Source organism: Hylobates moloch, unplaced genomic scaffold, assembly GCF_009828535.3.
Source record: "Hylobates moloch isolate HMO894 unplaced genomic scaffold, HMol_V3 SCAFFOLD_3, whole genome shotgun sequence".
NCBI lineage: Eukaryota > Metazoa > Chordata > Mammalia > Primates > Hylobatidae > Hylobates > Hylobates moloch.
Window position 1 is genome coordinate 90,571,663 of NW_026652278.1, and position 16,411 is coordinate 90,588,073.

Consider the following 16,411-nt stretch of genomic DNA (forward strand, 5'->3'; position numbering starts at 1 on the left):
ACCCATCTGGTACTTCCAGTATAGTTCATCCTAAGTATTTCTCTCTGATTCATTTTCCTTAGATACAGCTCTGGTGATGTGCTTTCTCTTAGAAAATCTACAGTGACTAGGAGGGACTGAAACTTAAGGAACAGAAGTGAAAGGAGACTGAATTATCTTTGGTGGCCTCTTGAATTGTGTACTGCAAGAATGCTTTACATATTTTTTTAAAAAAGGCATTTTAATTGAAGCAAAAACACCAGTGAGATGTCATTAGCTAACAGAATGCAACTAAGTTTGGCATGAAGTCCTTTGTTTTGTTTTGTTTTGTTTTTTGTATGTTTTGCTTGTTTGTAGATAGGATCTCACTCTGTCACCCTGGCTGGAGTGCAGTGGTGCCGTCACAGCTCACTGCAGTCTTGACCTCCCAGGCTCAAGCAATCCTCCCACTTCAGCCTCCTGAGTAGCTAGGACTACAGGTGTGCACCACCACGCCTGGCTAATTTTTTTTTATATATATATAGATGGGTTCTCTAAAATGGGGATATTGGCCAGGCACAGTGGCCCACGCCTATAATTCTAGCACATTGGGAGGCTGAGGTGAGCAGATCACTTGAGGTGGGGAGTTTGAGAACAAACAGCCTGGCCAATATGGCAAAACCCCATCTCTACTAAAAATACAAAAATTAGCTGGGCATGGTGGCGCATGCTTGTAATCCCAGCTACTTAGGAGCCCGAGGCATGAGAACCACTTGAACCCAGGGGGTGGAGGTAGCAGTGAGCCGAGATTGTGCCACTGCACTCCAGCCTGGGTAATGGAACAAGACTCTATCTCAAAAAAATAAATAAATAAAATAAAATAAGGATATTATTACTACCTGCCTCACAAGTTACATGAATTAAATTAATGCATGTAAAGTATATAGAACATTGTGCCTGGCACAAAATAAGCATTAAATAAACGTAAGCTATAATTATTATTTTATGACTTGGCCAAGTTTATTTGTTGACTTGTGTGAAATCTGAGAACTTAGAAGTCAAAATAAACCCCTTTGTTTTATAAATTAGAAAGTAGAGGCTGAGAGGTTTCAAAACATCCTTTGGCTGGTAGACAGTAATATTAGGACTAGAACCCTGAACTTGTGACTTTTAACCCTGTACTCTTTCCACTAGACCACAGATCCAAGATTTAGCATTTTTCAAATGACTATCCTATTTTGTTTATTTTACTAATTTAATACAGAGAAAAACCAGAAAATCGATTCACCTTAAAAGCATTTCTATGCAGGCCCTTTCTATTCAAACTTTAGGATTTGAGACTTACAAAGATAGTGTGCCCAAGTTAAATATTTGAGAAAGGTAAAAACAAGTTAGTATAATATGTGCTTGATTTATGATGTCTTTGATTTGCCATTTGGCAAAAAATGTTTCATTCTATTAGAGAGTTAACAGTTCTATGTTCCAACATGGGAAATACCATTTTGTATGTGTGTTTACGTGCTTTTGGTTTTTAAGTTTGGTAAACTTAAACCTCTAAATCTGATGTGCTCTGTACTCAGGAAACTACTTAGAACTATCGCTAAAGTATATTATAATAAAAACCCAGGCTACTGAATTATTTAAAACTATAAGATTGCAGTCGTTAAACTAAGCTAATTTTTATTTATTTGTTTTTTTTTTGAGACAGGGTCTTACTCTGTCACCTAGGCTGGAGTACAGTAGTGCGATCATGGTTCACTGCAGCCTCGACCTCCCGGGCTCAAGCAATCCTCCCACCTCAGCTGGCCAAGTAGCTGGAACTACAGACGTGTGCCACCATGCCTCATTAAGGGAGAAGAAAGGTATGAGGAAAAGAGGAAGATTGTTATTGTCAATATATTTCATACTGGAAAAGGGCTCCATGCCACATTTTTGTTCTGTGGCCTTAGCCCCTCTCTCAGCCTAGTTTTCTTTAGCTGTAGAACAGGGATCCTCGTACTGCATAAAGTGTTTGTGAAGAAGAATACATTAGCTAATAACATAAAGGTTTTAATACAGTGCATATCATACAGCCTGGCCAACATGGCGAAACCCCGTCTCTACTAAAAATACAAAAAATCAGCTGGGCGTGGTGGTGTGCCTATAGTCCCTGCTACTTGGGAGGCTGAGGCAGGAGAATCAATTGAGCCTGTGAGGCAGCAGTTGCAATGAGCTGAAATCACACCACAGCACTCCAGCCTGGGCGACAGAGTGAGTGAGACTCCATCCCAAAAAAATAAATAAATAAAGCCTATCTTCCGGCCAGAATATAAACTCCATGGATGGCATCTGTCTTATTTAACACTGTTTCTCTAATAGCTCCTGAATTGCCCCCTAGAATCGCCTATAGGAAGACATGACATTATGGGGAATGCATTAAGTAGCTCCCAACATGGTCATGTGCTCACATTAGGACTAAGATACTGTTATTAAATAAATCACGGAAAAACGAACCTGGAAAGGGATATGAAGGATTAGCCAGTAAGTCTCTGTAAAACATAAGGGAATTATATCCATATTACCTTGTATATAAAATGCCTTATTTTTCAGCATTCTTTTTTTTGTTGTTTTTTTGAGACAGGATCTCTTACTCTATGGCCCAGGCTGGATTGCAGTGGCATGATCTTGGTTCGCTGCAGCCTCAACCTCCTGGGCTCAAGCAGTCCTCCCACTACAGCCTCCCGAGTAGCTGAGACTATGGGTGCGCATCACCATGCCAAGCTAATTTTTGTATTTTTCGTAGAGGGAGTTTCCACCATGTCACCCAGGCTGGCCTCGAACTCCTGGGCTCAAGCGATCTGCCTGCCTTGGCCTTCAAATTGCTGAGATTCACAGGCATGAGCCCAGCCATTTTTCAGCACATTCTTTAGGCAATTTCTTTTCAGCATTTTAGAGTAGTAAGTACTCTAAGTAGAATTTACCAAGTTCTTGGTCGTCATAAATTGACAACCTCTTATTTTGTAGGTTATAGTGCCATCATGTGGATACTTTGTTTTCTTCAAATAAAATGTAACCTTTTTATAATAGAAACTAGAAAACCCAGCCATCCCAACACCCAGGTATGACAATTTATATTTTATGTCATTTATTTATTGAGAAAGGTCTCCCTCTGTCACCCAGGCTGGAGTGCAGTGGTGCAGTCTCAGTTTACTGCAACCTCCACCTCCCAGGCTCCAGCCTGGCATGACAATTAATTTGGTATTTGTGTCTAAGCCTTTCTGTGTACAGATTCACTCAGGGACTTCTATATCTGAGTTTTTAGTATACAAAATTTGGAAATGATCATTTAGATGATAAAATAAATCTGAATACCATAGCTTGATAATACATGCAGTCCCCATAGATGATCAGTTTTCTCTCTTTCTGGATACTAGGCTGTGCAAAGAAATTGGGGCCAAAGGTTTTTTTGCCATGTTCTGAAAAGGTAAGAATAAAAAATAAATATTAATGTGTGGAGCCAAAGGAGTAATCTCAGACTGGCTTAGGAGAGCAATATAGTCTAAGGAAAAGAGTTTCAAAAAATAACCTCCCTGGGCTGGGCAAGGTGGTCTGTGCCTACAATCTCAACACAAGTTGAGGTAGGAGGCCGAAGTGGGATGACTGCCTGAAGCCAGGAGTTCGAGATCAGCCTGGGCAACATAGTGAAATCCTATCTTTACCAAAAAAAAAGAAAAATGAGCCAGACGTGGTAGCATGCCTGTAGTCCCAGCTAAGCGGAAGGCTGAGGCAGGAGGATTCCTTGGGTCTAGGAGTTTGTACCACTGGACTGTAACCTGGATAACAGAGTGAGACCCTGTCTCTATAAATAAATAAATAAATAAATAAATAAATAAATAAATAAAATTAATTTTAAAACCTCCCTAAAAATTATAGTATGCCTAGATATATGAATACCAAAATATTTGTGTTAAAATCTGGGTGTGTTGATTTTCACAGAGAGCTAAAAATTAGTCCATAACCCACTTAATATTAACTGACATCCACCAGAGACTAAACGTGGTAAAATTATATGGCTCAAGCAACTCCACAGTGCAAATGGAGATCCATAGAAATAGAGAGTTGGACCTTTAGAATTCTTTTTCTAACTTTGTTTAGTATTTACCTCCTTTTTAAGATAAAATAACTGAACCAATAAAAACAGGTACTTTAAAGCTGAAACTGAGCCTTACCTCCTCCAAGACTGAGAATGTGGTTGAAAATGTCCCTTGAATTTCCCAATTACACAATTTAACAAACTTTGAATGTTATTTGTTCACCTGCTATGTGTAGGTGAAGAAAATGTGAGCCAGAGAGACTCCATCCAATGTTAGATAAAAGGAACACACAAGGAGCGTTGGAAAACATCAACTTTTAAGGAGTAGGTCAGAAAAAAAGAACCAGCCAAGACATTTGGAAGTGTGGTGTGTCAGTGTGGATTGGCCAGCCTGTGCCTGGGGACCCTATTGTCCCCCTATTCTTTACCTCTCCAACAGTAGCAGTGGCTGGAGTAGAGGAATTGTGAAGTGATCTGGACATGCCTGAAATGGGAAAACAGGGAATGCTTTAACTGGATCATTATCCTGGAAGCACTTTGACATGAGATATACCTTTTTCCTAAGTCCTAAACTCTTGGGGAGCAGCACAAACCAACATTGAGGCTTTTCTCTCTCTCCCTCCGGCAGACATGATAGCCCAGGCAGCTGATTGTCCCAAGGAATAAGTATGAGCACAGAGGGAAAATCATGAAACATCTGAGGACCATGAGAACTACGAAAACGATACATAGAACTAGCTATATCAGAGAAAGTCAAGTGAATGGATCAGACAATAAGAATTGAAAATAAGCTTAATAGAGCTTCAGAGAAAGAAGGGAGAATGTTGGAAACACAAAGCACAAACAAGCATTTGTGAATTGGATGTTGACAAATATTAATGAAATAACTCAATGGATGGGTTGAATATAGCTGGACAGTTCACTCATAAACCAGAAGATTAGAGCAAAGAAGGAACTAAGAAATGGAAAGCATGAAAGGAGAGTTAAGAAATGTGGAAGATAGAAGCATAAATATTTTTCTACTAGAAATTCCAGCAGGGGAAAAAAAAGAACGTGAAAGAATTATTGCTGAGAATTTCCCAGAATTGAAGACATACTTTAGAATGAAAAAGGCCAACTCTAACTTTGGGATTTCTAGCTTCAGAGGAATGAAAATTTAGAATGCCCAAGGGGAGTGCACAGGATTTTTAGGGCAGTGAAACTATTCTGCATGATACTATAATGGTGGATGCATGCTGTTACACATTTGTCAAAATCCATTGAATGTACATCACTGAAAATGAAGCCTAATGTATGCACTTTGGATGATTATGATGTGTCAATGTAGGTTCATCAGTTCTAACAAATAGAACATGCTGGTACAGGAGGTTGATAGGGAGGCTGTGCATATATGGGGGAGGGGGTGATAGGAACTGTGTACTTTCTGCTCGATTTTGCTGTGATTTTTCTGAAAAAAATCAAGTCTATTAAGAAAACAAAGACAGCTTTTTAAAGCATAAGAGCATACTTGTTATAAAAATACATGTAATGCAGTGTAATTTTAGAATTCAAGGTCACATATTTCTGTAACACTTTTATTCTTCCATGCCTACAACTTTCATGGAATGGTCCACTCAGATAGGTTCCACATAATAGGAACCTCCTCCAGTAAAGACCGCTTCACATGTAGCAGGAGGACTTTAAAACAGTATATTCCCAACTCTTCCATTCATTGTGCCAATGTTGCCATACATTTCACTTTTACAAATGCTGTAAACATACAATACGTGTGCTATTTTTGCTTTTGATAGTTGCCTTTTAGAGCAGTTTAAAAAAAAAAAAAAGCCAGTTGCAGTGACTCACGCCTGTAATTCCAACACTTTGTGAGGCTGAGGCAGGAGAATTGCTTGAGCCCAGGAGTTCAAGACCAGACTGGGAAACATAGTGAGACCTCGTCTCTACAAAAAATAAAATGCCAGGCATGGTGGCACTCATCTATAGTCTTAATACTCGAGAGCTGAGGTGGGAGGATTGAGCCTGTGAGATAGAGGCTGCAGTGAGCCAAGATCATACCGCTGCAGTGAGCCAAGATCATACCACTGCACTCCAGCCTGAACAGCAGAGTTGAGTGCTCTGCCAGTCCACACCAGCCTTCATGAATTCCGCAATTCTTCTAGCTAAACTTATACCAGTATCTGGTTGTGTCTGTCCCAATTAAGCTAGCGCCCTTCTCTTCCTGCAGGCATCTGTTGCTTCTTAGATTTTGGACCAGTTTTTTGTTCTGGGAACTCAACTCTTTGATAAGTTCAAAAATACTTGGTAATTTGAAGGAAGTTTACCTTTTTTTTTTTATTGTAAGAGTGGAAGAAATGTCTCTTCTGGGTGTTTACATCCAAAACAAGCTGGAAATCAGCCCTGGCTAACCTTTTTTTTTTTTTTTTTTTTTTGAGATGGAGTCTCGCTCTGTCGCCCAGGCTGGAGTGCAGTGGCGCAATCTCGACTCACTGCAACCTCTACCTCCCAGGTTTAAGCGATTCTCCAACCTCAGCCTCCCGAGTAGCTGGAACTACAGGTGTTTGCCACCATGCCCAGCTAATTTTTTGTATTTTTGGTAGAGATGGGGTTTCACCAGGATGGTCTCAATCTCTTGCCTTGTTATCTGCCTGCCTTGGCCTCCCAAAGTGCTGGGATTACAGGCTTGAGCCACCATGCCCAGCCAGAGCATCTCATATTTACTGAGTACTGGACATTTACTAAATACTTGACATACTGCTTTTTAAATCCCCCAAAAGTCATATTCTTACATAATAAATAAGGAAAATTTCAGATTGAGAGGATTCAAAGAGGGTTAAATGAGATCACAAAAAAAGTCACAGCTGGGTACATTACTGTGAAATTAAACATCATCAGAGAGAAACAATAGATACAGATCTTTTCAGCTTATCTATTTCTTACTCAAAAAGAGTAAGTTTTGGCTGGGCGCGGTGGCTCACGCTTGTAATCCTAGCACTTTGGGAGGCCGAGGCGGGTGGATCACGAGGTCAGGAGATCGAGACCACGGTGAAACCCCGTCTCTACTAAAAATACAAAAAATTAGCCGGGCGTGGTGGCGGGCGCCTGTAGTCCCAGCTACTCGGAGAGGCTGAGGCAGGAGAATGGCGTGAACCCGGGAGGCGGAGCTTGCAGTGAGCCGAGATCGCACCACTGCACTCCAGCCTGGGTGAGAGAGCGAGACACTCCGTCTCATGGGAGGTGGAGGTTGTAAAAAGAGTAAGTTTTGTAGTTTATGCCTTTCAGAGAATTTCTCTATTTTGTCTCCATTGTCAAATTTATTGTCATAAAATTGTTCATAATTTTTTTTTTGAGATGGAGTCTGGCTCTGTAGCCCAGGCTGGAGTGCAGTGGTGTGATCTCAGCTTACTACACAACCTCCACCTCCCAGGTTCAAGGAATTCTTGTGCCTCAGCCTCCAGAGTAGCTGGGATTACAGGTGCCTGCCACCACACCTGGCTAATTTTTGTATTTTTAGTAGAGACAGAGTTTCACCATGTTGGCCAGCCTAGTCTCAAACTCCTGACCTCAGGTTATCTGCCCACCTCGGCCTCCCAAAGTGCTGGGATTACAGGCGTGAACCACTGTGCCCAGCCCATAATTTTTTTTTATCCTTTAATGTCTATCAGATCTGTAGTGATATCATCTTTCAAGCCAAATCTTGGTAATTTTTATCGTTTCTCTTTCCCTGTTTCAGTTTTTATCCATTTTATTGCTCTCTTCAAAGAATCAACATTTATTTATTATTTGATTATATTTTTTGAGACCAGGTCTCACTCTGTCATGCAGGCTGGAGTGCAGTGGCACAATCTCGGCTCACTACAGCCTCAACCTCCCAGGTTCAACCCATCCTTCTGCCTCAGTCCCCCTAGTAGCTAGAACTACAAGTGTGTGGGACACCCAGCTAATTTTTGTATTTTTTTGTAGTGACAGGAGTGTCACTATGTTGCCCAGGCAGGTCTCAAACTCCTGGGCTCAAGTGATCCTCATGCCTTGGCCTCCCAAAGTGCTGAGATTACAGGTGTGAGCCACCACACCCAGCCAGAACCAACGTTTAGATTAATTAATTTATCTCCCTTGTTAATATTTTTTTTTGACATGGAGTATTGCTCTGTCACCCAGGCTAGAGTGTAGTGGCGCGATCTCAGCTCACTGCAACCTCCGCCTCCCAGGTTCAAGCGATTTTCCTGCCTCAGCCTCCCAAGTAGCTGGGATTACAGGCACCCACCAGCATGCCTGGCTAAATTTTTGTGTTTTAGTAGAGACGGGGTTTCACTATGTTTGCCAGGCTGGTCTTGAATTCCTAACCTCGTGATCCGCCCGCCTCCGCCTCCCAAAGTGCTGGGATTACAGGTGTGAGCCACTGCACCTGGCCTTGTTTTATCTTTGTGCTCCATTTTATTTTATTTTTTAGACAGAATCTTGCTCTGTTGCCCAGGCTGGCATGCAGTAGCATGACCTCAGCTCACTGCAACCTCTGCTTCCTGGGTTCAAGAGAATCTCCTGCCTCCTGGGTTCAAGCGATTCTCCTGCCTCAGCCTCCCGAGTAGCTGGGATTAAAGGTGCACATCATCACACCCAGCTAATTTTTGTATTTTTAGTAGAGATGGGGTTTTGCCATATTGGCCAGGCTGGTCTCGAACTTCTGACCTCAGGTGATCTGCCCACCTCGGCCTCCCAAAGTGCTGGGATTACAGGCTTGAGCCACTGCGCCCAGCCTCTTTGCGCTCCATTTTAGATCGTTTCTATATCAGTGTCGTCAAATTCATTGATGTTTTCTTCTGCAGCATCTGATCTTCTTTAAATTCCATCCAATGTATTTTTTAATTTCAGACCTTGCATTTTCATTTCTGGAAGTTCTATTTGGGACTTTAAAAATATTTTCTCTCTCCTCACCATGCTCATGTTTTCCTCTACTTTTGTGAACATACAGTGTATATTTATAAAATCTATTTTTAACAACTTGTCTGCAGGCCAGGCGTGGTGGCTCACGCCTGTAATCCCAGAACTTTGGGAGGCCAAGGCGGACAGATCATGAGGTCAGGAGTTCGAGACCAGCCTAGCCAACATAGCGAAACGCTGTCTCTACTAAAAATACAAAAATTAGCCAGGCATGGTGGCGGGTGCCTGTAATCCCAGCTATTCGGGAGGCTGAGGCAGGAGAATCGCTGGAACCTGGGAGGCAGAAGTTGCAGTAAGCTGAGATTGTGCCATAGCACTCCAGCCTGGGTGAACAAGAGCAAGACTCTGTCTCAAAAAAACAAAAAACAACAACAAAAACATTAGAATGCAGCCGGGGGTGGTGCCTCACGCCTGTAATCCCAACACTTTAGGAGGACGAGGTAGGGAGAATCACTTGAGGTCAGGAGTTCCAGACTAACCTGGCCAACATGGGGAAACGTTGTCTCTACTAAAAGAAAAAAAAAAAATACAGGGCCGGGTGTGGTGGCTCACACTTGTAATCCCAGCACTTTGGGAGGCTGAGGTGGGTGGATCACGAGGTCAGGAGATCAAGATCATCCTGGCTAACACAGTAAAACCCTGTCTCTACTAAAAATACACACACAAAAAAAATTAGCTGGGTGTGGTGGCGAGCACCTGTAGTCCCAGCTATTCGGGAGGCTGAGGCAGGAGAATGGCGTGAACCCAGGAGATGGAGCTTGCAGCAAGCGGAGATCATGCCACTGCACTCCAGCCTGAGCGACAGAGTGAGACTCTGTCTCAAAAAATAAATAATAATAATAATAATTTTAAAAATAATAAAAAATACAAAAATTAGCTGGGTGTCGTGGGTGCCTGTAATCCCAGCTTCTCGGGAGCCTGATGGAGGAGAATCACTTGAACCTGGGAGGGAGAGGTTGCAGCGAGCTGAGATCATGCCACTGCATTCCAGCCTGGGTGACAGAGCGAAACTCCATCTCAAAAAAAAAAAGAAAGAAAAACTTGTCTGCTAAATTCATCATATCTATTATTTCTGAGTTTGTTCCTATTGATTTTTCTATTTTTCTCCTGATTATGAATTATATTTTGTTGCTTCTTTGCATTCTTGGTAATTTTTTGTAGATGCCAGGTGTTGTGAATTTCACACTGCTAGTTACTGGATCTTGCGGAATTCTTTTTTTTTTTTTTTTTGAGGCGGAGTCTCGCTCTTGTCGCCCAGGCTGGAGTGCAGTAGCGTGAGATCGGCTTACTGCAACCTTCACCTCCCATATTCAAGCGATTCTACTGCCCCAGCCTCCCGAGTAGCTGGGATTACACGCGCACACCACTACGCCTGGCTAATTTTTTTGTATTTTTAGTAGAGACAGGGTTTCACCATGTTGGCCAGGCTGGTCTCGAACTCCTGACTTCAGGTGATCCACCCACCTCGGGCTCCCAAAGTGCTGGGATTGCAGATGTGAGCCACCACACCTGGCCGCTGAATTATTATTATTATTATTTTTTTTTTTTTTGAGATGGAGTCTTGCTCTGTCTCCAGGCTTGAGTGCAGTGGCTCGATCTCAGCTCACTGCAATCTCCACCTCCTGGATTCAAGCCATTCTCCTGCCTCAACCTCCAGAGTAGCTGAGATTACACACGCGGGCCACCACACCCAGCCAATTTTTGTATTTTTAGTAGAGACTGGGTTTCACCATGTTGGCCAGGATGGTCTCCATCTCCTGATCTTGTGATCTGCCTGCCTTGGCCTCCCAAAGTACTGGGATTACAGACGTTAGCCACCACGACTGGCCTGAATTCTTTTATACAGTGTGCATTAAGTACTTGAAATCAGTTAGATCCTTTTAAAATTTTATTTTAGCCGGGCGCGGTGGCTCAAGCCTGTAATCCCAGCACTTTGGGAGGCTGAGGCGGGCGGATCACGAGGTCAGGAGATCGAGACCATCCTGGCTAACACGGTGAAACCCCGTCTCTACTAAAAACACAAAAAATTAGCCGGGCGTGTTGGCGGGCGCCTGTATTCCCAGCTACTCGGGAGGCTGAGGCAGGAGAATGGCGTGAACCCAGGAGGTGGAGGTTGCAGTGAGCCGAGATCGCGCCACTGCACTCCAGCCTGGGGCCGAGATCGCGCCACTGCACTCCAGCCTGGGGGACAGAGAAAGACTCCGTCTCAAAAAAAAAAAAAAAAAAAAAAATTTATTTTAAGATTATTGGTGTAAATAAAGAACGGTCTTTAATCTTGATCTATTTTGATTTCACAACTCAGGCAACAACCTTTTGAAGATTCTGCCTCATGCCCTGTATAATACTGTGACTTTTGAGACATGAATAATTTATTTCCAGCCCTGTGTGAGGTCTAGGTTTTTTTTCTGTTTACTCCTTTCCAGAGATTATTTCTCTGGCCCCAGTCATGTTCTTCTCGTGCATGCACAGCCCAAAACTCAGTCATAGACTTGAGGAAACTCATTTTCCAGGTCTCTAGACCTCTCTCTATAGAGCTCTGTCTTCTCTTGCAGTCTGTCCTAAAAATTCTATTGGCCTCTGTGAACTCTGGTATCTATCTCCTCAACTTAGCCAGAGAGCCATGCTCTGTCTGGGTTCCCTTTACCTGCACTAGAGCCTGAAAACTGCCTCCAGACAGTAAGCTGGCTCAATTGTAGGAGTCACCTGTGTTTTCCCTTTGCTCGGGGATCACAGTCCTGCACTGCCCATTATCTACAATCTAAAAACCATTGTTTTATGTACTCTGTCTGGTTTTCTAGTTGTTTTAGGCAGAAGGATAAATCCAGTTCTGCTCTTTCCATCTTCGCTGAAAGCAGAGTTCCAGCAGACGAGAGTTCAACAAAATTTTGTAAGACTGAAAGAATGATAGTTAATAGTAGACATAGGGTGCAGAAGGGAAGACCGGTGAGAAGCAATTTGATTTACTTTGAAGAACTTCTAAGAGTCCTAGGAAAAGTAGGTACCAGAAAATAGGAGCTGAAATAGGATTTGGTTGTGAGTTTGTACAAGGAGTAATGAGGCCTTCAGGTTCTTCTCTACACATAGACCCTTGTACAGTTGAGCAGTGACTCCTTTTCTACCGCACTCCCAATCTCTGGACAGTAGGCTATGAGTTTGTGCTGTGCAGGAATTGAATCAGAGACCATGAAAAGTTTTTTGGAAATTAATAGCTATATATCAGGCTGGAGTACGATGATGTGATCTCAGCTCACTGCAACAAGTGATTCTCCTGCCTCAGCCTCCCTGGTAGCTGGGATTACAGGCACGTGCCACAGCACGCCCAGCTAATTTTTTCACTTTTAGTAGAGACCAGTTTTCACCATGTTGGCCAGGCTGGTCTTGAACTCCTGACCTCAAGTGATCCACCCTTCTCAGCATCCCAAAGTGTTGGTATTACAGGCGTGAGCCACCGTGCCTGGCCTGAATGTCTAATATGTTTTAGACATAACATGTTCAAATTAGAATTATTGGCTGGGTGCAATGGCTTACACCTGTAATCCCAGCATTTTGGGAGACCAAGGCAGAGGATGGCTTGAGGCTAGGAGTTTGAGACCAGCCTGGGCAACATAGTGAGACTCCATCTCTATAAAAAGTATGAATAGAAAATCTTAGTTAGGCGTGGTGGTGCACACCTGTAGTTCCAAATACTTGGGAAGCTAGGACAGGAGAATTACTTGAGCCCAGGAGTTTGAGGCTGCAGTGAGCCGCAATTGTACCACTGCACTCTAGTTGGGCAACAGAGCCAGAACCCGAATCAAAAAAAAAAAAATCTTCTCATAAGAGAAGAGTGATTCTTAAAGAATCATTTAATCTCATAATTCTTGTTCTCCCTGTAAACTTGCTTCTCCATTTTCTCTGTTTCAGCAAATGGCAACCAAGTTGCTCAGACCAAAAACTGATGATAATCCCTGAGTCCTTTCTTTTTAGCACTTAGAAGTAGCAAACCCATGCATGCTAATTTTAAAATAATTATCTAATCCAACCACTCCTAATCTAAAAATCCTAATCCAAGCCACTGGCATCTCTTGCTGAGATACTGCAATAGTATCCTAACTGATCTTGCTGCTTCCATTCTTGACTTCTGTTATGGGCTGTTACGTGTCTCTCCCAAATTCACTTGTCTAAGTCTCAACCTCTAGTACCTCAGAATGTAACCATATCCGGAGATTAGGTCATTGAAGAGATGATTAAGTTAAAATGAGGTCATTGGGGTAGGACCTTAATCCCATATGACTGGTGTAATTATAAGAGGGGGGATATGAGGGATGCATGCCCACAGAGACAAATATGTGAAGAGGCAGCAACCAAGAGGGTGGCAATCTGCAAGCCAAGGAGAGAGGCCTGGAACAGACTCCTCCCTTAGGCCCTCAGGGGAAACCAACCCTACCAGCATCTTGATCTTGGACTCCCAGCCTCCAGAACTGTGACAAAATTAATTTCTGTTTATGTTATGTTATGTTATGTTATGTTATGTTATGTTATGTTATGTTATGTTATGTTATGTTATGTTATGTTATGTTATGTTATGTTATGTTATGTTATTAGACAGGGTCTCACTCTGTCACCCAGGCTGGAGTGCAGTGGTGTGATCTTAGCTCACTGCAACCTCCACCTGCCAGGTACAATCAATTCTCCCATCTCAGACTCCAGAGTATCTGGGACTATAGGCATATCTGGGACCATACCCAGCTAATTTTTGTATTTTTTGGTAGAGACAGGTTTCACCACGTTGGCCAGGCTGGTCTCGAATTCCTGACCTTAAGTGATTCACCTGCCTCGGCCTCCCGAAATGCTGGGATTATAGGCATGAGCCACTGCGCCTGGATAAATTTCTATTCTTTAATCCACCCAGTCTGTGGCATTTTGTTATAGCAGCCCTAGCAAACAATTATACCTCCTTGTTCCTATAGCAGTATGGCTATTTCATTTGTTGTTTTGTTTTGTTTCTGAGACAGAATGTTGCTGTGTTGCAATGGCACAATCATGGCTCACTGCAGCCTTGACCTCCCAGGCTCAAGTGATCCTCCTAATTCAGCCTCCCGAGTAGCTGAGACCACAGGTATGCACCACCACACCCAGCTAATTTTTCGATTATTTTCTAGAGATAGGGTCTCACTATGTTGCCCAGGCTGCTCTTGAACTCCTGGCCTGAAGCAATCCTCCTGCCTCAGCCTTCCAAAGTTCTGAGATTACAGATGTGAGCCACCATGCCTGGCCCACTATGGATATTTTAATTATGGCAAACCAAATTATATCATTATTCATGCTTAAAAACCTCCAGTGACTTCCAGGTGGTTGAAATAAAATCAAGCTTCTCTATCAAAGTTGATAAAGTCCTACAAGATTTGGCTTTGGTCTTCCTTTTCATTATGCACTGATCACACTGGCTTTCATTTTATTTCACAAACACACCTAACTCATCCATCTTTCAGGCTTTTTCACTTGCTGCTCCCACTGCCTGGAAATCTTGTTCTGCAAATGTTTGTGGGGCTGGCCTCTCCTTGCCATGTAAACGCAAATGTCACCTCAGAAAATCCTTGCTTGATGGCCTTAGCTAATGTAGTATCCCCCATCACTTTATTCAATTATACTGTTTTTCTTTACAGTATTAATTACTAGACAAAATTATCTTTATCATTCATTTACCTGATTTTTATCTGTCTCTGCTCACTGGAATGTAAGTTTATTGAGAAAAGGACCCTACAAATATTGTGCCCAGCACCTAGAACATTGCATGGCACATAATATATATGAAATAATTATGTAATCAATCAAGGAATGAAAGATTGATGGATGCATAAATGTATAATTCTGGTTGAAATGATGGTCAGGTTTTTTGTTGTGTTTTGTTTTGTTTTTGAGACAGGGTCTCACTCTGTCACCCAGGCTAAACATTTTTAAATGTTTCTTAAAAACCTAACCATTTCTGCTAGGTGCGAACATGCTTCACTGGAGCCTCGACTTCCAGGCTCAAGCAATCCTCTTACCTCAGCCTCCCAAGTAGCTGGAACTATAGGTGTGCACCACCACACCTGGCTAACTTTTGTATTTTTTGTAGAGATAGAGTTTTGCCATCCTGCCCAGGCTGCTTTCCAACTCCTGAGCACAGGTGGTCCACCCATTTTGGCCTCCCAAAGTGCTGGGATTACAGGCATGAGCCACTGTCCCTAGCAGAAATGGCTAGGTTTTTAAAAAACATTAATTCAGCAAACATCAGATTGCTGTGTGACAGCTAACAATTTATGAGGAGATCCAGAAAGTCCCATGGAGAGGTCCACAGGGACTGCATGGAACTGAGGTCTCCTGCCAACAGTAATGTGAGTGGGTTTGGTAGCAGGATCCCCCAGCCACAGTCAAGCCTTCAGATGGCTGTAGCCCAGGCCAATACTTTGACTGAAATCTCATGAGAAACCCTGAAAAAGAACTATTCAGCGAAGCCACTCCCAAATCTGACCCAAAGAATCCATGCACAGCAATAGATAGCTAATACATTCCCAAATCTGGAAACAGGTGTCATCTTTGATAACTTCCTCCTACCTCAATTCCAATATCAAAGACATTTAAATATCTCCCAAATTTTTCATTTCTCCCTGTCTTTCCCACCACTATTCTAGTCCAAATAACTGTTTTTTTCTCTTTTCTTTTTTTTTTTTTTTTTTTTTTGAGTCAGGGTCTAACTGTTGCCCAGGCTAGAGTACAGTGGTACAATCTTGGCTCACTGCAGCCTCGATCTCCTGGGCTCAGGTGATCCTCCCACCTTAGCCTCCCAAGTAGCTGGGACTACAGGCACACACCACAACACCCCACCGATTTTTTCTATGTTTTTGAAGAGACAGGATCTCATCATGTCGCCCAGGCTGGTCTGGAGCTCCTGGGCTCAAGCAATCCTCCCACCTTAGCCCAGAGTGCTGGGCTTACAGGCGTAAGCCACTGTGCCTGGCCCAAACTACTGTCACTTCTCACTTAGGCAGGTGCAATAGCCTCTTAACTGATCAGCCTGCATCCATTCTGGCCTCTTGTTAATCCATTCTCCATTCGCAAAAGGCTAAGATGTTATTTTTCCAACATGAAAACCTCACAAACTCTTTCCTTGCCCTAAATAATTGCAATGAATTCAGATAAGTGCCACATTAGCAATAATCCCAGAGAGTACAAGTACATAGAAAAGGAGCAATTAACTTAGGAAGAGTAGGAACCAGGTCTTCTACTTTTTTTTTTTTTTTTTTTTTTTTGAGATGGAGTCTCGCTCTGTTGCCCAGGCTGGAGTGCAGTGGCACGATCTTGGCTCACTGCAAGCTCCTTCTCCCAGCTTCACGCCATTCTCCTGCCTCAGCCTCCCGAGTTGCTGGTACTACAAGCCTCTGCCACCACGCCTGGCTAATTGTTTGTATTTTTAGTAGAGGCAGGGTT